A 22,914-nucleotide genomic window follows, 5' to 3' on the forward strand; every position below is an offset into this window, starting at 1 on the left:
TTATTCCTGATCCTGGTAAACATCTGCTGGCTCCGGATCTGGAGAGAAGATCGCACGGCATCATGAGCCTCCAGCTGAACGCTGCCCGCACCTGAGGCGGCAGGTGGATATTGGGTGTCAAACTCTGGAAAGTTCTGGGGGTTATAATGAGAGGATGGAAGGTCCTGGATGTCTTCTCACTTCTTCGCCGCTCCTCACAAGCCTCCTGACTCATGATGGGGGTCGTAGTAGTCCTGATTCATGTAGTTTCCTTTCTGCCATGGCCGACACTGCAAGGTGTAATGGTCCCATCGTCCCCCCAGCATCTGCCATCTGTGATCAGACGTGTTGCTTTGTTCCTATGGGTTGTCGCATCCCTTCTAAAGGGACAGCATCCCCCATCCTACCCTAGGTGCGCTCAGGGTGTCTTCACTTCTGTGGCTTTCTGCATGTTGTGCGGTTAAGTAGACTGTGGTCGACCATCTTGCCTGGGTCCTTTTGTTCCTTTCTGTTCTATGGTTGTGTGTGTTCACCCCGGGTGGGAAGCGGAGGGCACGGTGCTGCTGAATACCCCATAGTATAGATATATATGCTGCATAGATGAGATTAGTGACCATGGAGCCCGGGGACATCACTGTCCTTATTCCACCCCAGCCGCCGCCATCACTCCTGCACACTGTGAGGGACCAGCAGAGTTCGGACCCCAGTGACCATCTGACTCCTTCCATCGCCCTAAACCTGGAGATCTAATCCTTGTGGTCCCTGTGTCCGTCCACACGAGGAGGCCGTCCCGAGAATCTGCCGCGCCATCAGTCTCCAGTGATCGGCGCCGCACGTTCTCCATCTCAGCCCCGAAGCTCTGGTATTATGAATCCCCCGCACACGGCAGGTTCTTATGGGGGGCTTTGGACATCGGCTCTGGGCTTTTTTAGATTAATAGTGCAGTCAATGGCTGCGTGCGAAGTCACTGACAGATGGCACTAGATAGCAGGGGAGACGCCGTGACATCCCAGCCTCACGCTGTGTCCTCACATCCTTTTCCTCTGCCTGCGCTGACGTTATGGGGGACCCCAGAGGAAATCCTGAGGGAGAGGCCGCCAGTCACACTATGTACTACGAAAGCGCAAGTTATCACATTATGTCACCCAACCCAAAATCTGAGCAGCCTCCTAGTTATCAGGCGACCAATAGAGGGGTCACAGAGGACCTCCGCTCCCAGGGAGGACCTGCTGGCAGCGCTGTGCTGGTCAGTATGGCAGCGGGAGGGCAGGACGGAGCGATGAGGGTAGAGCACGGAGCGCTGTAGGGTGCATACTAGGCACGGCAGCATGGAGAAAAGCCAGCTCCGGACTGATACATTGTAACAGACGATCAGCATAAGGGAGCGATGGTGCAGCTGATGTCTGCACTGATGCGACTGTACCAAACCCTCTGCTGGACAGCTGTTCAGGCTCCCGTATCTAAACGAGGGTTTCCATTCACTGGCAGCCGGCAGAGATCTTCTCCTTGGTGGTGAGGAGGCAGTCTGCAACGTTCGGGTCGTGGTGATAATCAGCAATAATCGATACAAGATGGCAGCGGGCGCATGGCCCACGATCTCAGATGGGTGTTAGATCAAAGAAACGTGAGCTCACAACAAATACTGGGGGAATCACTGACCACACGCTCAAATAAACCACTGAAAAAGGAGAAAAGTGCGTATATAACCGTCCAGATCACCAAAAAGTGATCGCATCAAATAAGTTTTATTATTAAACGCAGATGAACACCTGGATAAAAACAACTAAAAAGTCAAAATGGCTGAACTAATAACACCAGAAGGCCGTGTATAAAGTGTACCCCTGTATAACACGTACCCCTGTATAACACGTACCCCTGTGTAACACGTACCCCTGTGTAACACGTACCCCTGTGTAACACGTACCCCTGTGTAACACGTACCCCTGTGTAACACGTACCCCTGTGTAACACGTACCCCTGTGTAACACGTACCCCTGTGTAACACGTACCCCTGTGTAACACGTACCCCCGTGTATAACACGTACCCCCGTGTAAAAACATGTACCCCCGTGTATAACACGTACCCCAGTGTAAAAACATGTACCCGTGTATAAAATGTATACGCACCAACCAAACCTCCTCCAAAGTGCGAGCTGCAAGCAGACTAAGTACAGTTGTATTACAAGGAAAAGGTCACTTGGTAATACAGTGCCTTGGGAAAGTATTCGGCCCCTGGAACTTTTCATCCTTTTCCCACATATCGTGCTTCAAACATAAAGATACCAAATGTAAATTTTTGGTGAAGAATCAACAACAAGTGGAACACAATTGTGAAGTTGAACGAAATTTATTGGTTATTTTAAATTTTTGTAGAAATTCAAAACCTGAGAAGTGGGGCGTGCAATATTATTCGGCCCCTGTAACTTAATACTTTGTTGCGCCACCTTTTGCTGCGATTACAAGTCCCTTGGGGTATGTCTCTCAGTTTTGTACATGGAGAGACTGAAATTCTCGCCCATTCTTCCTCGGCAAGCAGCTCGAGCTCAGTGAGGTTTGATGGAGATCGTTTGTGAACAGCAGTTTTCAGCTCTTTCCACAGACTCTCGATTGGATTGAGGTCTGGACTTTGACTTGGCCATTCTAACACCTGGATACGTTTATTTGTGAACCATTCCATTGTAGATTTTGCTTTATGTTTGGGATCATTGTCTTGTTGGAAGACAAATCTCCGTCCCAGTCTCAGGTCTTTTGCAGACTCCAACAGGTTTTCTTCAAGAATGGTCCTGTATTTGGCTCCATCCATCTTCCCATCAATTTTAACCATCTTCCCTGTCCCTGCTGAAGAAAAGCAGGCCCAAACCATGATGCTGCCACCACCATGTTTGACAGTGGGGATGGTGTGTTCAGGGTGATGAGCTGTGTTGCCTTTACGCCAAACATATCTTTGGCATTGTTGCCAAATAGTTTGATTTTGGTTTCATCTGACCAGAGCACCTTCTTCCACATGTTTGGTGTCTCCCAGGTGGCTTGTTGCAATCTTTAAACGACACTTTTTATGGATATCTGTGAGAAATGGCTTTCTTCTTGCCACTCTTCCATAAAGGCCAGATTTGTGCAGTGTACGACTGATTGTTGTCCTATAGACAGACTGTCCCACCTCAGCTGTAGATCTCTGCAGGTCATCCAGAGTGATCATGGGCCTCTTGGCTGCATCTCTGATCAGTCTTCTCCTTGTCTGAGATGAAGGTTTAGAGGGACGGCCGGGTCTTGGTAGATTTGCAGTGGTATGATACTCCTTCCATTTCAATATGATCGCTTGCACAGTGCTCCTTGGGATGTTTAAAGTTTTGGAAACCATTTTGTATCCAAATCCGGCTTTAAACGTCTCCACAACAGTATCACGGACCTGCCTGTTGTGTTCCTTGGTCTTCATGATGCTCTCTGTGCTTCACACAGAACCCTGAGACTATCACAGAGCAGGTGCATTTATACGGAGACTTGATTACACACAGGTGGATTCTATTTATCATCATTAGGCATTTAGGACAACATTGGATCATTCAGAGATCCACAATGAACTTCTGCACTGAAAGTAAAGGGGCCGAATAATATTGCACGCCCCACTTTTCAGTTTTTGAATTTCCACAAAAAATTTAAATAACCAATAAATTTCGTTCAACTTCACAATTGTGTTCCACTTGTTGTTGATTCTTCACCAAAAAGTTACATTTGGTATCTTTATGATTGAAGCATGATATGTGGGAAAAGATCCAGGGGGCTGAATACTTTCGCAAGGTACTGTAGTTGGTAGTTTCTGACAGTAAAATCCATAAAGCCGAAGCTGATCATATATTCATATGCAGATAATGCTACATGGTTATAATAAAAGCTCCATGAGACCAAACAAAAACAGATCCACGTCTGCACCACGGCACAATGTCTAGATAGACAAAGAAGTGCAATACACAGAGCAAAGCAAGCATGCCCCGATGTAAGTGCCGAGATGGAGAATATAAACCAAGATAATGAGAAGATGCAGGAAAAGCCTAATAAAGGAAGCACAACCAAAAGGGTTCATTCATTCATTGTAATATTGCAGCCATATTGCAGCCTGGTGGTAAGATGAAGGGCCCCTTGTGTATCGCCACCTATAAGCGTGGCTTCTGCTGGGGATAGAAAGGGTGGACTTGCCGTTCACGAAATGTGTCATCTAAATACAAAAAATAATAAAAGATAATTACCACGTCGGTGCGTACACTTGTGGAAGCGGCACGTGTGCGATCTGAGCTCTCTGTTGGCGACATCACCATTGAAGGTGACGTAAAGAACTGAAACATCGCATGGGCAAAAATGGTGTCCAGAAGCGCTGACTGCATGTGTGCAGCCTAGACCCCAAGTTAGCAGCATAACCATTGAGGGTGACATAGCAGGCTGGATACGCGCATGCGCAGAATGGTAAAACTACGACTAATCCTGGTGCGATTGCCGACACCGTGTACAGATAGACTCCTGATGACAAATAGACCACTGGTTCCCATGTAGAGTTTAGTATGGAGTCTATAGACTAAATGCCCATATACGAGTATAGTTCATGCCTCCGTGTCACAAAGAATCCAACAAGTGCATCTAAAAAGATGAATACTATGTATAAATATAGAAATAGGGATACTTAACTATTAGCTGCAAGTGAAAAAAGCTAAAGTATAGTATATTGCCTACATCTGTAATCAATGCAGCAAGAAAATGAGAAGAAACGTTTTTAATGAGTACACGGCTTATGAGGATGGATGATTGTCCGCAAGAAGCGCATAAAGTGAAAAATCAGCTTAGATGGAAAAAATGGCAATTCCGTAACGAACTAATTCCGCACTGATGAAATATTCCTGGAAAAGACCCTGCGCAAATAGGAAGTATGAGATACCGAATGGATACAAATGTGACGGATGTCATTAGTCACAAAGAAAAATCCAAGATCAGATCAGGGAAACGAAGGCTGGAACCTTGAGAACGCGTGCTAAGACGCCATTAATGATTCAGACTCCGAAATCTGGGAGAGGAAAAAGGGATTGTAAATATATATACACTGCTCAAAAAAATAAAGGGAACACTTAAACAACAGAATATAACTCCAAGTAAATCAAACTTCTGTGAAATCAAACTGTCCACTTAGGAAGCAACACTGATTGACAATCAATGTCACATGGTGTTATGCAAATGGAATAGACAACAGATGGAAATTATTGGCAATTATCAAGACCCCCTCAATAAAGGAGCGGTTCTGCAGGTGGGGACCACAGACCACCTCTCAGTACCAATGCTTTCTGGCTGATGTTTTGGTCACTTTTGAATGTTGGTTGTGCTTTAACACTTGTGGTAGCATGAGACGGACTCTACACCCCACACAAGTGGCTCAGGTAGTGCAATGCCATCGATTTCAGTGCTTCGATTTCTTAATTATGAATGGATCCGGAGCCAACCCAAATCAGTGGCGTAATTCACTTCAGAGGACGTGACAGTTAGTTATAGAACAAGGAGAAACAAAGCTAGTAATTTTATATATTTTACTCCAAAAAAGTAGGCAGTGTTTACAGAAGTATAAAACAGTATTACAAAGAAGACAAGTATCTTATGTACAGTACAATTGCAAATAAAATGGGATTAAAGTTGAAAAAACACTTACAGATCATTTCATCTCATGGCTGACCATGTGCTCAGGGGACACATCAAGATGCATTACACCCCCGTCTCGCAGCTAGACCCAGGACAAAAGACATTGAAGACTGCTGTCTGACTCCCTTATCTCCCAGCCTAAAACCAGGGCACTCCCCCTGTGGTGACCTCACTCAGAGGCTGAATCCTCCCTTTTCTTAGAGTTATGACAAACCATTTCTATACATAACTCACTGTATGAACCTCGTATGAGCACGACACTATGATCAGGATGTTCACCACGTCAGGGGGGTTCTTTTAAGTGTAAACACAATGTAGATACATGACCTGCTTACGGAGAAATCCACTCCTCACAACTCGTTGGGTTATTATTTCTATAGCAGCATTGATTCCATGGTGCTGTACATGAGAAGGGGTTACATACAAATTACAGATATCACAGTAAGCAAACTAACAGTTACAGACTGATACAGAGGGGCGAAGACCCTGCCCTTGCGGGCTTAAATTCTGCAGGATGGTGGGGGTGGAGACAATAGGTTGAGGATTGCAGGAGCTCCGGTGTTGGTGAGGCAGTATCTCCGGTAGTGGTGAGGAGGCAGCGGGGTCAGTGCAGGCTGTAGGCTTTCCTGAAGAGGTGGGTTTTCAGGTTCCGTCTGAAGGATCCAAATGTGGTTGATAGTCGGACGTGTTGGGGTACTGAATTCCAGAGGATGGGGGATATTCGGGAGAAGTCTTGGAGGCGGTTGGGTGAGGAGCGAATAAGTGTAGGGGAGAGAAGGAGGTCCTGGGAGGACCGGAGATTACGTGAGGGAAGATATCGGGAGATTAGGTCAGAGACATATGGAGGAGACAGGTTATGGATGGCTTTGTAGGTCAGTATTAGTAATATGAACTGGATCCGCTGAGGGAATGGGAGCCAGTGAAGAGATTTGCAGAGGGGGGAAGCGGGGGAGTAGCGAGAGAGAGGTGGATTAGTCGGGCAGCAGAGTTAAGGATGGACTGGAGAGGTGCAAGGGTGTTAGCAGGGAGGCCGCAGAAAAGGATGTTGCAGTAGTCAAGGCAGGAGATGATGAGGGCACGCACAAGCATTTTAGTAGATTGACGGTTGAGGAAAGGACGGATTCTAGAGATATTGTTGAGCTGGAGGTGTAAAGAGCTTGGATGTGCGGTTTGAAGGATAGGGCAGAGTCAAGGGATACTCCGAGGCAGCGGACGTCCGGTACGGGGGAAAGCGTGATGTCCTTTACTGCAATAGATAGGTCAGGTAGTGAAGATCTATGAGATGGAGGAAAGATGATGAGTTCAGATTTGTCCACATTGAATTTGAGGAAGCGAGAGGAGAAGAAGGAGGATATGGCTGTTAGACACTCTGGGATTCTGGACAGCAGGGAGGTGACGTCTGGGCCAGAAAGGTAGATCTGAGTGTCATCAGCATAAAGGTGGTACTGGAATCCATGAGACTTTGAGTTCTCCCAGGCCAAGTGTATAGCTCGTGTTTATCTCCTAGCGATTTCAGTGAGCTATAGATCTCTCGGTGGACATGTGGAATAATCCTTATATCTCTAGCCCGGATCGGTGCCAATATACATAACCTTAAAAGAACAATAGAGTGCCATGCAGTTTCTGTACCAGTTTTTGCTGTTATTAGGCGGGAGGGGGGAATGAGGGGTTTAAGGAGACCTGATTTTGCAGCTCATAGCCATAAAAATTCATCTGGCTGCAACACTGGTCTCCCATTACAACTACAACCCCTGGCAAAAATTATGGAATCATTGGCCTTGGAGAATGTTACTTCAGTTGTTTAATTTTGTAGAAAAAAAGCAGATCACAGACATGGCACAAAACTACAGTAATTTCAAATGGCAACTGTCACGAATCCTGATCGCTGCCACCAATATGTCACGATTCACATGGTGACCGTCACCCCTACGTCACGGATCGGGGTGAATTTAGGCTAACAGACGGCTATCACATGTGCAGGGGGCTTATCATAGTTCCCTCCACTGCTACAATGTGATGAAAAAACACACACAAGGCTATTGACCTCTTAGTTTACAGCAGGGGCTTATTTTAGGTATCCCCCTGCTCTTCAATATACCACGAACTGCAGGGATTTATGTATATCCCGCTTACAGTCCCACTTGAAACTTGCAGCTCTCTGGCGCCCCCCTTACTCTCAGGTCAGATTAGGTACTGCATCTAGGGTAATTAGTCACCAGAAAGGCTGCCTGCTATGTACTGGCTATTGGGCACGCTGCAGCGAGGCGATATAAATACTCCCACTCAGGCAGGAACAATAATTATCAACGCTGCAGTCGCTACAACGACACCCAAAGGCCCGCACACGGTATGCTGCCACCAGCTTCGATTAAACAGGTCCGAAGCTAACCCAACACAGTAGCGTAATTCCCTTCAGAAGGCTTAGGATACGTTTTAGAGCATGAAGAACGAATCTACCGTATTTTTTGGCATATAAGACGCACTTTTTCCCCCCAAAAAAAGGGGGGAAAATGGGGGGTGCGTCTTATATGCGCAATGCAGGCTTACCGTGGACCGTGGCGGCAGAGGTGCGGCGGCAGAGGTGTGGGGGTGGAGATGAGGAGGCGCAGTGAGCGGGGTCCCTTTCCCCGGTGAGTTGATGCTGCAGCCCCGGTAATGCACAGAGCCGGGTGAATCCTGTTGTTATCGGTGCGCGCGGCCATCTTCCTGAGGCCGCGCGTTCGCAGATGGAGCTCTAGTGCCCGGGGCTTTAGGAAAATGGCCGCGAGATGCCGCGCGTGCGCAGATGGGGATCGCGGCGGCCATTTTCCTGAAGCCCCGGGCACTAGAGCTCCATCTGCGAACGCGCGGCCTCAGGAAGATGGCCGCGCCCACCGATATCAACAGGATTCACCCGGCTCTGTGCATTACCGGGGCTGCAGCATCAACTCACCGGGGAAAGGGACCCCGCTCACTGCGCCTCCTCATCTCCACCGCCACGGTCCACGGTAAGCATTACCGGCTGCTGCATCACCTCACCGGGACTTTGGACTCTGTATCCTGTATCCTTTTGCTTCCCAGGATGGGTGCAGCAAGGTTCAGGAAGGATCTCGTGGGCACATGGACTGGAGATGATGGAGGTAGTGGTGTACATTGTGAAGCGAGTATTCCACAGGCGCTCATATGTCTGAGTCCTTGCCGCTTCCCGGCGCTCAGACATCTGAGCTCCTGTGGAATACTCGCTTCACAATGTACACCACTACCTCCATCATCTCCAGTCCATGTGCCCACGAGATCCTTCCATCACCTCACCGGGGAAAGGGACCCCTCTCACGCCATACCTCTCACTGTGCTTCCTCATCCCAGCACCTCTGTCGGTAACCACTGCTGCCACCCTCCCATGGACACCAGGCCGTGGCGTCGCCCACCTAAGCAGGAAGGGACCCTGCTCAGGTGCACGCCGTACCGCATCACCCCACCTCTGCCGCCACCATGCCTCCTGTGACCCTGCTCTGCCACCACCAGCCCTCAGGTAAGATACTGTAAATTCGGACAATAAGACGGACCCCCATCTTATAAAAAATCTTTTTTTCTGCAATTTTCACCCCAAATTTGGGGTGCGTCTTATGGTCCGGTGCGTCTTATATGCCGCGAAATACGGTAGTTTTAAATATTATACTCCATTAAAGTTTAGGCAGTGTTTATAGAAAAAAATATTACAAAGATGTTACAAAAGAGACAATTGCAAATATGTACAGAGGTCACTATAAAAATAACGGGTTAAATGAGAAATAACACTTACATGTGTTCAGATCATTTGAGGCAACCAGGCTACTGGAGTTCCCATATGTCCCAATGCATCAGTACTCTGGTTAGGAACAGCTCTTAAAGTCAGACTCACATAGGCTCCAGCAGACAGACATCAGGCTGGGGTGAGGGTAGAAACTTATAAAGGGTAGCTTGGTGACATCACCAAAAGGGCTGGCTCCCCAGACCCTCCTCTCTCTTCAGTCTTAGTAAATTTCACACAAGTTTGTCTAATGCCTGTATCTCCGCTCCAGAACATGTCAGAATCATAACACACCCAGCATTCATCTTGTATTAAGATTTGCTCTCTATAGATACTAAATTCAGGCTAGTAGGGACACTCAGTTCCAGAGAAATCCGTATTCTGTCCCTGTTGGACTTGGAAGCTCCTTCTTATAGTGATGGATAGATGCACCGATGGACTTTCACAAACTGGACCCATCATTTTCCTAGCTTAAACCGTTGGCCCAATATCTTATTATATTAGAACAAAAGACCCTCATGGATTCTGGAGACTTCTAATCCAGTTCTAGCTGGAGGAAAGTTTGAGCCTACCCAAGCGATCGTAAAAATTATTTTGGGAGGGGCATGCAGAGTGAGTTGCTCAAAGTCCTGGGTTTACAGCCAGAGCAATAAGAGCTCTTCTGCCCCCATTGAAAAGAAAAGCTTCACACACATTCCAGCAAGCAAAACAGAGTGAAGGGGGGGGTGGTTTAGCCCACCGCATGGCACTATCAGGCAAGAGAGACTAACTTATATTGTATATTTCATACAATATTGTGACAGCAACTTTCTGACTTTAAGAAACACTAAAAGAAATCAAGAACAAAAAAATGTGGTAGTCAGTAATGGTTACTTTTTTTTTAACCAAGCATAGGCGAAAATTATGGAATCACTCAATTCTGAGGAAAAAAATATGGAATCATGAAAAACAAACAAACAAAACCCTCCAACACATCACTAGTATTTTGTTGCAGCACCTCTGGCTTTTATAACAGCTTGCCGTCTCTGGGGCCTGGACTTAATGAGGGTCACACAGGACTCTTCATCAGTCTGGCTCCAGCTTTCTCTGATTGCTGTTGCCAGATGAGCTTTGCAGGTCGGAGCCTTGTCATGGACCATTTTCTCCAACCTCCAGCAAAGATTTTCAATTGGATTGAGCTCCGGACTATTTGCGGCCATGACATTGACCTTATGGGTCTTTTTACAAGGAATGTTTGCACAGTTTTTGCTCTATGGCAGGATGCATTATCAACTTGAAAAATGATTTCATCATCCACAAACATCCTTTCAATTGATGGGATAAGAAAAGTGTCCAAAATATCAACATAAACTTGTGCATTTATTGAAGATGTAATGACAGCCATCTCCCCAGTGCCTTCACCTGACATGCAGCCCCATATCATCAGTGACTGTGGAAATTTGCATGTTCTCTTCAGGCAGTCGTCTTTATAAATCTCATTGGAACGGCACCAAACAAAAGTTCCAGCATCATCACCTTGCCCAATGCAGATTCGCGATTCATCACTGAATATGACTTTCATCCAGTCATCCACAGTCCACGATTGCTTTTTCCTTAGCCCTTTGTAGCCTTGTATTTTCCTGTTTAGGTGTTAATGATGGCATTCGTTTAGCTTTTCTGTATGTAAATCCCATTTCCTTTAGGCGGTTTCTTACAGTTCGGTCACAGACGTTGACTCCAGTTTCCACCCATTCATTCCTCATTTGTTTTGTTGTGCTTTTCCTGTTTTGGAGACATATTGCTTTAAGTTTCTGGTCTTGAAGCTTTTATGTCTTCCTTGGTCTACCAGTATGTTTGCCTTTAACAACCTTCCCATGTTGTTTGTATTTGGTCCAGATTTTAGACACAGCTGACTGTGAACAACCAACATCTTTTGTAACATTGCGTGATGATTTACCCTCTTGTAAGAGTTTGATAATCCTATCCTTTGTTTCAATTGACGTCTCTCGTGTTGGAGCCATGATTCATATCAGTCCACTTAGTGCAACAGTTCTCCAAGGTGGGATGACTCCTTTTTAGATGCAGACTAACGAGCAGATCTAATTTGATGCAGGTGTTAGTTTTGGGAATGAAAATTTACAGGGTGATTCCATATTTTTTTTCCTCAGAATTGAGTGATTCCATAATTTTTCTCCTATGCTTGGTTATAAAAAGTAACCATTACTGACTACCACATCTTTTGTTCTTGATTTCTTTTAGTGTTTCTTAAAGCCAGAAAGTTGCCATTTGAAATGACTTTAGTTTTGTGCAATGTGTGGGATCTGCTTTTTTCCCAAAAATTAAACAACTAAATGAACATTATCCAAGGCCGGTGATTCCATCATTTTTACCAGGGGTTGTATATAGCAGGGGGGAGGGAGTTGCCTGCAGGCAAAAAGAGAACTTTCTAGGCGGGGGGAGGGGGGGGGGGGGTCGGAAAAGCCATGGACCTTTTAGGTATATACTCAAAACATGGCATATTCATATTATCGTGACATACGGTACACTTTATACTCGGCCTTCAGCCGTTTTGGCTTTTTAGTTTTTTTTATCCAGGTGTTCATCTGCGCTTAATAATAAAAACGTATTTGATGTCATCATTTTTTGGTGATCTGGACTATTATGTACACACTTCTTTTCTCAGATCTCAGGCGGGTGGACGCCCTGGAGCCTGAAACCAGGATAACAAAGCTTCTTATCTGATTCATATCCTTCAGGTGTGTGAGCAAGGACAGACGCTGCACCAGAGCGCCCCCTGCTGTCCATGGGAGCAAGTCACAGGTGCTGCACCAGAGCGCCCCCTGCTGTCCATGGGAGCAAGTCACAGGCGCTGCACCAGAGCGCCCCCTGCTGTCCATGGGAGCAAGTCACAGGCGCTGCACCAGAGCGCCCCCTGCTGTCCATGGGAGCAAGTCACAGGCGCTGCACCAGAGCGCCCCCTGCTGTCCATGGGAGCAAGTCACAGGCGCTGCATGCAGGGGACAGAGAAGACCCCGAGTCTGCGGCCAGGAAGAGGGGAGCGCAGACAACATAGCCCCGGGAGATACACGGCTCAGCCAAAGGTATCACACAGGAGAGGATTAGATACACGGCTCAGTAGTCAGTATCAGGCCATGTGCACACGATCAGTATTTTTCACGTTTTTTTCGCGTTTTTTTTGCTATAAAAACGTGATAAAAACGCGAAAAAAACGCTTACATATGCCTCCTATTATTTACAGTGTATTCCGCATTTCTTGTGCAAATGTTGCATTTTTTTCCACTAAAAAATCACATCGCGGGAAAAAAAGCAACATGTTCATTAAATATGCGGAATTGCGGGGATTCCGCACACCTAGGAATTATTATTATTATTATTATTATTTATTGTTATAGCGACATTTATTCCATGGCGCTTTACATGTGAGGAGGGGTATACATAATAAAAACAAGTACAATAATCTTAAACAATACAAGTCATAACTGGTACAGGAGGAAAGAGGACCCTGCCCGCGAGGGCTCACAATCTACAAGGGATGGGTGAGGATACAGGAGGAGAGAGGACCCTGCCCGCGAGGGCTCACAGTCTACAAGGGATGGGTGAGGATACAGGAGGAGAGAGGACCCTGCCCGCGAGGGCTCACAATCTACAAGGGATGGGTGAGGATACAGGAGAGAGGACCCTGCCCGCGAGGGCTCACAGTCTACAAGGGATGGGTTAGAATACAGGAGGAGAGAGGACCCTGCCCGCGAGGGCTCACAGTCTACAAGGGATGGGTGAGGATACAGGAGGAGAGAGGACCCTGCCCGCGAGGGCTCACAGTCTACAAGGGATGGGTGAGGATACAGGAGGAGAGAGGACCCTGCCCGCGAAGGCTCACAATCTACAAGGGATGGGTGAGGATACAGGAGGAGAGAGGACCCTGCCCGCGAGGGCTCACAATCTACAAGGGATGGGTGAGGATACAGTAGGAGAGAGGACCCTGCCCGCGAGGGCTCACAATCTACAAGGGATGGGTGAGGATACAGGAGGAGAGAGGACCCTGCCCGCGAGGGCTCACAATCTACAACGGATGGGTGAGGATACAGGAGGAGAGAGGACCCTGCCCGCGAGGGCTCACAATCTACAGGGGATGGGTGAGAATACAGGAGGAGAGAGGACCCTGCCCGCGAAGGCTCACAATCTACAAGGGATGGGTGAGGATACAGGAGGAGAGAGGACCCTGCCCGCGAGGGCTCACAATCTACAAGGGATGGGTGAGGATACAGGAGGAGAGAGGACCCTGCCCACGAGGGCTCACAATCTACAAGGGATGGGTGAGGATACAGGAGGAGAGAGGACCCTGCCCGCGAGGGCTCACAATCTACAAGGGATGGGTGAGGATACAGGAGGAGAGAGGACCCTGCCTGCGAGGGCTCACAATCTACAAGGGATGGGTGAGGATACAGGAGGAGAGAGGACCCTGCCCGCGAGGGCTCACAATCTACAAGGGATGGGTGAGGATACAGGAGGAGAGAGGACCCTGCCCGCGAGAGCTCACAATCTACACAGGATGGGTGAGGATACAGTAGGTGAGGATAGAGCTGATCGTGCAGCGGTTGGTTGATCAGTGGTTACTGCAGGTTGTAGGCTTGTAGGAATGCATTGATCTGCTTACTTCCCGCACGGGGCTGTGCCCACCATGCGGGAAGTAAGCAGATCATGTGCGGTTGGTACCCAGGGTGGAGGAGAGGAGACTCTCCTCCATGGACTGGGCACCATATAATTGGTCAAAAAAAAAGAATTAAAATAAAAAATAGTCATACACTCACCCTCTGATGGCCCCGGAGTGTTCCCGCCTCTCAGCGGTGCATGCTCTCTCTTCCGTTCATATAGATGGTGTGTGTGAAGGACCTGTGATGTCGTCGCGGTCTTGTGATTGGTCGCGTGACCGCTCATGTGACCGCGACGTCATCGAAGATCCTGCACACACCATCTATAGGAACAGAAGCCGCTGAGGAGATCGGCTGTCTGCAGGTGAGTATAACCATTTTTTTTATTTTTTTTAACATTCTATCTTTTACTATTGATGCTGCATAAGCAGTGACAAGTGTGACCAACCTGTCAGTCAGTTTTCCAAGCGATGCTACAGATCGCTTGGAAAACTTTAGCATTCTGCAAGCTAAAAAAAATGCAGATTTCTTGCAGAAAATTTCCGGTTTTCTTCAGGAAATTTCTGCAAGAAATCCTGACGTGTGCACATACCCTCACACAGGATAGGATTAGATACACGGCTCAGCAGTCTATCACACAGGATAGGATTAGATACACGGCTCAGCAGTCAGTATCACACAGGATAGGATTAGATACACGGCTCAGCAGACAGTATCACACAGGAGAGGATTAGATACACAGCTCACCAGACAGTATCACACAGGATAGGATTAGATACACAGCTCAGCAGACAGTATCACACAGGATAGGATTAGATACACAGCTCAGCAGACAGTATCACACAGGGGAGGATTAGATACACGACTCAGCAGACTATCACAGAGGATAAGATTAGATACACAGCTCAGCAGTCAGTATCACACAGGATAAGATTAGATACACGGCTCAGGAGTCAGTATCACACAGGAGAGGATTAGATACATGGCTCAGCAGACAGTATCACACAGGATAGGATTAGATACACGGCTCAGCCAACGGTATCACACAGGAGAGGATTAGATACACGGCTCAGCAGTCAGTATCACACAGGAGAGGATTAGATACACGGCTCAGCAGTCAGTATCACACAGGATAGGATTAAATACACGGCTCAGGAGTCAGTATCACACAGGGGAGGATTAGATACACGGCTCAGTAGACAGTATCACACAGGATAGGATTAGATACACGGCTCAGCAGTCAGTATCACACAGGGGAGGATTAGATACACGGCTCAGTAGACAGTATCACACAGGATAGGATTAGATACACAGCTCAGCAGACAGTATCACACAGGAGAGGATTAGATACACGGCTCAGCAGTCAGTATCACACAGGATAGGATTAGATAAACGGCTCAGCAGACAGTATCACACAGGATAGGATTAGATACAATGGATCAGCAGACAGTATCACACAGGAGAGGATTAGATACACGGCTCAGCAGTATCACACAGGATAGGATTAGATACACGGCTCAGCAGTCAGTATCACACAGGAGAGGATTAGATACACAGCTCAGCAGACAGTATCACACAGGAGAGGATTAGATACACGGCTCAGCAGACAGTATCACACAGGAGAGGATTAGATACAAAGCCTGTGATGTGACAGGCGGCGGTGCTAGTGCGGTATATTGTACCTGTGATGTGACAGGCGGCGGTGGTAGTGCGGAATATTGTACCTGTGATGTGACAGGTGGTGGTGGTAGTGCGGTATATTGTACCTGTGATGTGACAGGCGGCGGTGGTAGTGCCGAATATTGTACCTGTGATGTGACAGGTGGTGGTGGTAGTGCGGTATATTGTACCTGTGATGTGACAGGCGGTGGTGGTTGTTGTGAATTCTGCTCTTGGGCTCCCTCCGGTGGTTGTAAGTAGCACTTTTGTGAATTCTGCTCTTGGGCTTCCTCCTGTGGATTTGAGTGGTATAGCTGCTTCTTGGATTTAGCATCAGCAGCTGCTTCCACTGATCGTCTTTCTGGCTCGGCTATTTTAGTCTGGCCTTATCCCTCAATCAATGCCAGTTGTCAATTGTTCCTGCTTGGAGCCACTGCTCTTTTGGATTTCCCTGACACTCTGTCCAGTTCAGCAAAGATAAGTCCTTGCTTGTCCTTTTGCAGTCCTCTTGTTGTGGACTTTATTGTTCAGCACATTCTATGTTTTGCTCATTTGTCCAGCTTATCAGTATGGATCTATTCAGCTAAGCTGGAAGCTCTGGGCTGCAGATTTTGCCCTCCACACCTTTAGTCAGGTGTGGAGATTTTTGCATTTCTCTGCGGTGGACTTTTTCTAGTTTTTATTATGGACCGCACAGTGTTCTATCCTGTACTATGTATCTAGCTAGAAGTGGCCTCCTTTGCTAAATCTTGTTTCATTCTATGTATGTCATTTCCTTCTCCACTCACAGTCAATATTTGTGGGGGGCTGTCCTATCCTTTGGGGATTTTCTCTGAGGCAAGATAGCTTTCCTGTTTCTACCTTTAGGGGTAGCTAGTTCTCCGGCTGTGACGAGGTGTCCAGGGAGTGACAGGAACATCCCACGGCTACTGCTAGTGTCTGTGTTAAGATTAGGAACTGCGGTCGGTATAGTTACCACCTGCTCAGAGCTAGTCGCATGTCGCTCCTTAATCACCAGACCATAACAGTACAACTGGCCAAAAATGAGCTGAATGCATCTCAAAAGAAGGAAAAGAAAAAGAGTTCTGAGCCATTTTTTTTTCTTTAGTCTGTTTTGTCTTTTTCCTTCCTCTTAATCTCTGGGTGATTCAGGATTTGGATGCGGGCATGGATGTTCAGGGGTTGTTTTCTCGTGTGGATCAGCTTGCTGCAAGAGTTCAGAGTATCCAAGATTATGTTGTTCAGACTCCAGCCTTAGAGCCTAGAATTCCTACTCCAGATTTGTTTTACGGGGATAGATCTAAGTTTTTGAACTTTAAAAATAACTGCAAATTGTTTTTTGCTCTGAAACCCCGTTTCTCTGGTGACCCCACTCAGCAAGTTAAAATAGTTATTTCTCTGCTGCGTGGTGACCCTCAGGACTGGGCATTCTCCCTTGAGTCAGGGGATCCGGCATTGCTTAATGTAGATGCATTTTTTCAATCGCTCGGATTATTGTATGACGAACCTAACTCTGTGGATCATGCGGAAAAAACCTTGTTGGCCCTGTGTCAGGGTCAGGAAGCGGCAGAATTATACTGCCAGAAATTTTGAAAATGGTCTGTGCTCACTAAATGGAATGAGGACGCTCTGGCAGCAATTTTCAGAAAGGGTCTTTCTGAAGCCCTTAAAGATGTTATGGTGGGGTTCCCCACGCCTGTTGGTCGGAGCGAATCTATGTCTCTAGCCATTCAGATCGATCGGCGCCTGCGTGAGCGCAAAGTGGTGCACCATATGGCAGCATCCTCTGAACAGAGTCCTGAGCCTATGCAATGTGATAGGATTCTGACTAGAGCAGAACAGAGGGGATACAGACGTCAGAATGGGCTGTGTTTTTACTGTGGGGATTCTGCTCATACTATCTCTGATTGCCCTAAGCGTATTAAGAGGGTCCCTAGGTCTGTTACCATTAGTACTGTACAGCCTAAGTTTCTCCTGTCTGTGACCCTGATTTGCTCATTGTCATCTTTTTCTGTCATGGCATTTGTGGATTCAGGTGCTGCCCTGAACTTAATGGACTTAGAATTCGCCAGGCGCTGTGGTTTTTCTTTGCACCCCTTGCAGAGCCCTATTCCTTTGAGGGGTATTGATGCTACACCGTTGGCCAAGAATAAACCTCAGTATTGGACTCAGCTGACCATGTGCATGGCTCCAGCACATCAGGAAGATTGTCGTTTTCTGGTGTTGCATAATTTATATGATGTTGTTGTACTGGGTTTTCCATGGTTACAAGTACACAATCCAGTGTTGGATTGGAAATCAATGTCTGTGACTAGTTGGGGTTGTCAAAGGGGTACATAGTGACGTTCCTTTAATGTCAATTTCCTCTTCCCCCTCTTCTGATGTTCCTGAATTTTTGTCAGATTTCCAGGATGTATTCGATGAGCCCAAGTCCAGTTCCCTTCCTCCACATAGGGACTGTGATTGTGCTATTGACTTGATTCCAGGCTGTAAGTTCCCTAAGGGCCGACTTTTCAACCTGTCTGTGCCAGAACATGCCGCCATGCGGAGCTATATTAAGGAGTCTTTGGAGAAGGGGCATATTCGGCCATCGTCTTCACCATTGGGAGCGGGATTCTTTTTTGTTGCCAAGAAGGATGGCTCCTTGAGACCCTGTATTGATTATCGCCTCTTGAATAAGATCACGGTCAAATTTCAATACCCTTTACCTTTGCTCTCTGATTTGTTTGCTCGGATTAAGGGGGCTAGCTGGTTTACCAAGATTGACCTTCGAGGGGCGTATAATCTTGTTCGTATTAAACAGGGTGACGAATGGAAAACTGCATTTAATACGCCCGAAGGCCATTTTGAATACCTGGTGATGCCTTTCGGGCTTTCTAATGCGCCTTCTGTATTTCAGTCCTTCATGCATGATATTTTCCGCAATTATCTTGATAAATTCATGATTGTATATTTGGATGATATTTAGATTTTTTCCGATGATTGGGAGTCTCATGTGAAACAGGTCAGGATGGTATTCCAGATCCTTCGTGATAATGCTCTATTTGTGAAGGGGTCTAAGTGCCTATTTGGAGTTCAGAAGGTTTCTTTGTTGGGGTTTATTTTTTCTCCTTCGTCTATAGAAATGGATCCTGTTAAGGTCCAAGCCATTCATGACTGGATTCAACCCACATCTGTGAAGAGCCTTCAGAAATTTTTGGGCTTTGCTAATTTTTATCGCCGTTTCATTGCCAACTTCTCTAGTGTGGTTAAGCCCCTGACCGATTTGACGAAGAAAGGCGCTGATGTGACGAATTGGTCCTCTGCGGCTGTTGAGGCCTTTCAGGAGCTTAAACGCCGATTTACTTCTGCCCCTGTGTTGCGTCAGCCGGATGTTTCTCTTCCTTTTCAGGTTGAGGTTGACGCTTCTGAGATTGGGGCAGGGGCCGTTTTGTCTCAGAGGAATTCTGATGGTTCCTTGATGAAACCATGTGCCTTCTTTTCCCGAAAGTTTTCGCCTGCTGAACGCAATTATGATGTCGGCAATCGGGAGTTGTTGGCTATGAAGTGGGCATTTGAGGAGTGGCGACATTGGCTTGAGGGAGCCAAGCACCGCGTTGTGGTCTTGACCGATCATAAGAATTTGATTTACCTCGAGTCGGCCAAGCGGCTGAACCCTAGACAGGCTCGATGGTCCCTGTTTTTCTCCCGTTTCGATTTTGTGGTTTCATATCTTCCGGGTTCTAAGAATGTTAAGGCTGATGCCCTCTCTAGGAGTTTTTTGCCTGATTCTCCTGGAGTTCTTGAGCCGGTTGGCATTCTTAGGGAAGGGGTGATTCTTTCTGCCATCTCCCCTGATTTACGGCGGGTTCTTCAGGAATTTCAGGCTGATAAACCTGACCGCTGTCCTGTGGGGAAGCTGTTTGTTCCTGGTAGATGGACAAGTACGGTAATTTCTGAGGTCCATTGTTCGGTGTTGGCCGGTCATCCTGGGATTTTTGGTACCTGGGATTTTTGGTACCAGAGATTTGGTGGCTAGGTCCTTTTGGTGGCCTTCCTTGTCGTGTGATGTGCGTTCTTTTGTGCAGTCCTGTGGGACTTGTGCGCGGGCCAAGCCTTGTTCCCGTGCTAGTGGGTTGCTTTTGCCTTTGCCGGTCCCTGAGAGGCCCTGGACGCATATTTCCATGGATTTTATTTCGGATCTTCCTGTGTCCCAGAGGATGTCTGTTATCTGGGTGGTTTGTGACCGGTTCTCTAAAATGGTCCATTTGGTACCTTTGCCTAAATTGCCTTCCTCCTCTGATTTGGTTCCATTGTTTTTTCAGCATGTGGTTCGTTTGCATGGCATTCCGGAAAATATTGTGTCTGACAGAGGTTCCCAGTTTGTTTCTAGGTTTTGGCGGGCCTTTTGTGCTAGGATGGGCATTAATTTGTCTTTTTCTTCGACATTTCATCCTCAGACAAATGGCCAAACTGAGCGAACTAATCAGACTTTGGAAACCTATTTGAGATGCTTTGTGTCTGCTGATCAGGATGATTGGGTGGCTTTCTTGCCGTTGGCCGAGTTTGCCCTTAATAATCGGGCCAGTTCGGCTACTTTGGTTTCGCCTTTTTTTTGTCATTTTGTTTTTCATCCTCGTTTTTCTTCGGGGCAGGTTGAGCCTTCTGATTGTCCTGGTGTAGATTCTGTGATGGACAGGTTGCAGCAGATTTGGGCTCATGTGGTGGACAATTTGACGTTGTCTCAGGAAAAGGCTCAGCGTTTTGCTAACCGCCGTCAGTGTGTTGGTCCTCAGCTTCGTGTGGGGGATTTAGTCTGGTTATCTTCTCGTCATGTTCCTATGAAGTTTTCTTCCCCTAAGTTCAAGCCTCGGTTTATTGGTCCTTATGAGATCTCTGAGATTATCAATCCGGTGTCTTTTCGTTTGGCCCTTCCAGCCTCTTTTGCCATCCACAATGTTTTCCATAGATCTTTGTTGCGGAGATACGTGGTACCAGTTGTTCCCTCTGTTGATCCTCCTGCCCCGGTGTTGGTTGAGGGGGAGTTGGAATATGTGGTTGAGAAAATTTTGGATTCTCGTTTTTCGAGGCGGAGGCTTAAGTATCTTGTTAAGTGGAAGGGTTATGGCTAGGAGGATAATTCTTGGGTGGTTGCCTCCGATGTCCATGCTGCCGATTTGGTTCGTGCTTTTCACTTGGCTCGTCCTGATCGGCCTGGGGGCTCTGGTGAGGGTTCGGTGACCCCTCCTCAAGGGGGGGGGGGGGTAACTGTTGTGAATTCCGCTCTTGAGCTCCCTCCGGTAGTTGTAAGTAGCACTTTTGTGAATTCTGCTCTTGGGCTCCCTCCTGTGGTTTTGAGTGGTAAAGCTGCTTCTTGGATTTAGCATTAGCAGCTGCTTCCACTGATCGTCTTTCTGGCTCAGCTATTTTAGTCTGGCCTTATCCCTCAATCAATGCCAGTTGTCAATTGTTCCTGCTTGGAGCCACTGCTCTTTTGGATTTCCCTGACACTCTGTCCAGTTCAGCAAAGATAAGTCCTTGCTTGTCCTTTTGCAGTCCATTTGTTGTGGACTTTATTGTTCAGCACATTCTATGTTTTGCTCATTTGTCCAGCTTATCAGTATGGATCTATTCAGCTAAGCTGGAAGCTCTGGGCAGCAGATTTTGCCCTCCACACCTTTAGTCAGGTGTGGAGATTTTTGCATATCTCTGCGGTGGACTTTTTCTAGTTTTTATTACTGACCGCACAGTGTTCTTTCCTTACTATGTATATAGCTAGAAGTGGCCTCCTTTGCTAAATCTTGTTTCATACTACGTATGTCATTTCCTTCTCCTCTCACAGTCAATATTTGTGGGGGGCTGTCCTATCCTTTGGGGATTTTCTCTGAGGCAAGATAGCTTTCCTGTTTCTACCTTTAGGGGTAGCTAGTTCTCCGGCTGTGACGAGGTGTCCAGGGAGTGACAGGAACATCCCACGGCTACTTCTAGTGTTGTGTTAAGATCAGGAACTGCGGTCTGTATAGTTACCACCTGCTCAGAGCTAGTCGCATGTCGCTCCTACATTACCAGTCCATAACAGGTGGTATATTGTACCTGTGATGTGACAGGCAGTGGTGCTAGTGCGGAATATTGTACCTGTAATGTGACAGACGGTGGTGGTAATGCGGAATATTGTACCTGTGATGTGACAGGCGGTGGTGGTAGTGCGGTATATTGTACCTGTGATGTGACAGGCAGCGGTGGTAGTGCGGTATATTGTACCTGTGATGTGACAGGCGGTGGTGGTAGTGCGGTATATTGTACATGTGATGTGACAGGCGGTGGTGGTAGTGCGGTATATTGTACCTGTGATGTGACAGTCGGTGGTGGTAGTGCGGTATATTGTACCTGTGATGTGACAGGCGGTGGTGGTAGTGCGGTATATTGTACCTGTGATGTGACAGGCGGTGGTGGTAGTGCGGTATATTGTACCTGTGATGTGACAGACGGTGGTGGTAGTGCGGTATATTGTACCTGTGATGTGACAGGCGGCGGTGGTAGTGCGGTATATTGTACCTGTGATGTGACAGGCAGTGGTGCTAGTGCGGAATATTGTACCTGTAATGTGACAGACGGTGGTGGTAATGCGGAATATTGTACCTGTGATGTGACAGGCGGTGGTGGTAGTGCGGTATATTGTACCTGTGATGTGACAGGCAGCGGTGGTAGTGCGGTATATTGTACCTGTGATGTGACAGGCGGTGGTGGTAGTGCGGTATATTGTACCTGTGATGTGACAGGCGGTGGTGGTAGTGCGGTATATTGTACCTGTGATGTGACAGGCAGTGGTGGTAGCGGTATATTGTACCTGTGATGTGACAGGCGGTGGTGGTAGCGGTATATTGTACCTGTGATGTGACAGGCGGTGGTGGTAGCGGTATATTGTACCTGTGATGTAACAGGCGGTGGTGGTAGCGGTATATTGTACCTGTGATGTGACAGGCGGTGGTGGTTGTGCGGAATATTGTACCTGTGATGTGACAGGCGGCGGTGGTAGTGCGGTATATTGTACCTGTGATGTGACAGGCGGCGGTGGTAGTGCGGTATATTGTACCTGTGATGTGACAGGCGGCGGTGGTAGTGCTTAATATTGTACCTGTGATGTGACAGGCGGCGGTGGTAGTGCGGTATATTGTACATGTGATGTGACAGGCGGTGGTGGTAGTGCGG

General features: G+C 47.2%; 1 protein-coding gene across 1 annotated transcript in view; it reads left to right on the plus strand.

The window, feature by feature from the left end:
* The window catches only part of HYAL2 (hyaluronidase 2), a 90,384-nt gene that overhangs the window by 826 nt on the left and 66,644 nt on the right, over positions 1-22,914 (plus strand). The window lies entirely within an intron of this gene.

The sequence above is a fragment of the Ranitomeya variabilis genome, chromosome 8 (assembly GCF_051348905.1).
Source record: "Ranitomeya variabilis isolate aRanVar5 chromosome 8, aRanVar5.hap1, whole genome shotgun sequence".
Lineage (NCBI taxonomy): Eukaryota > Metazoa > Chordata > Amphibia > Anura > Dendrobatidae > Ranitomeya > Ranitomeya variabilis.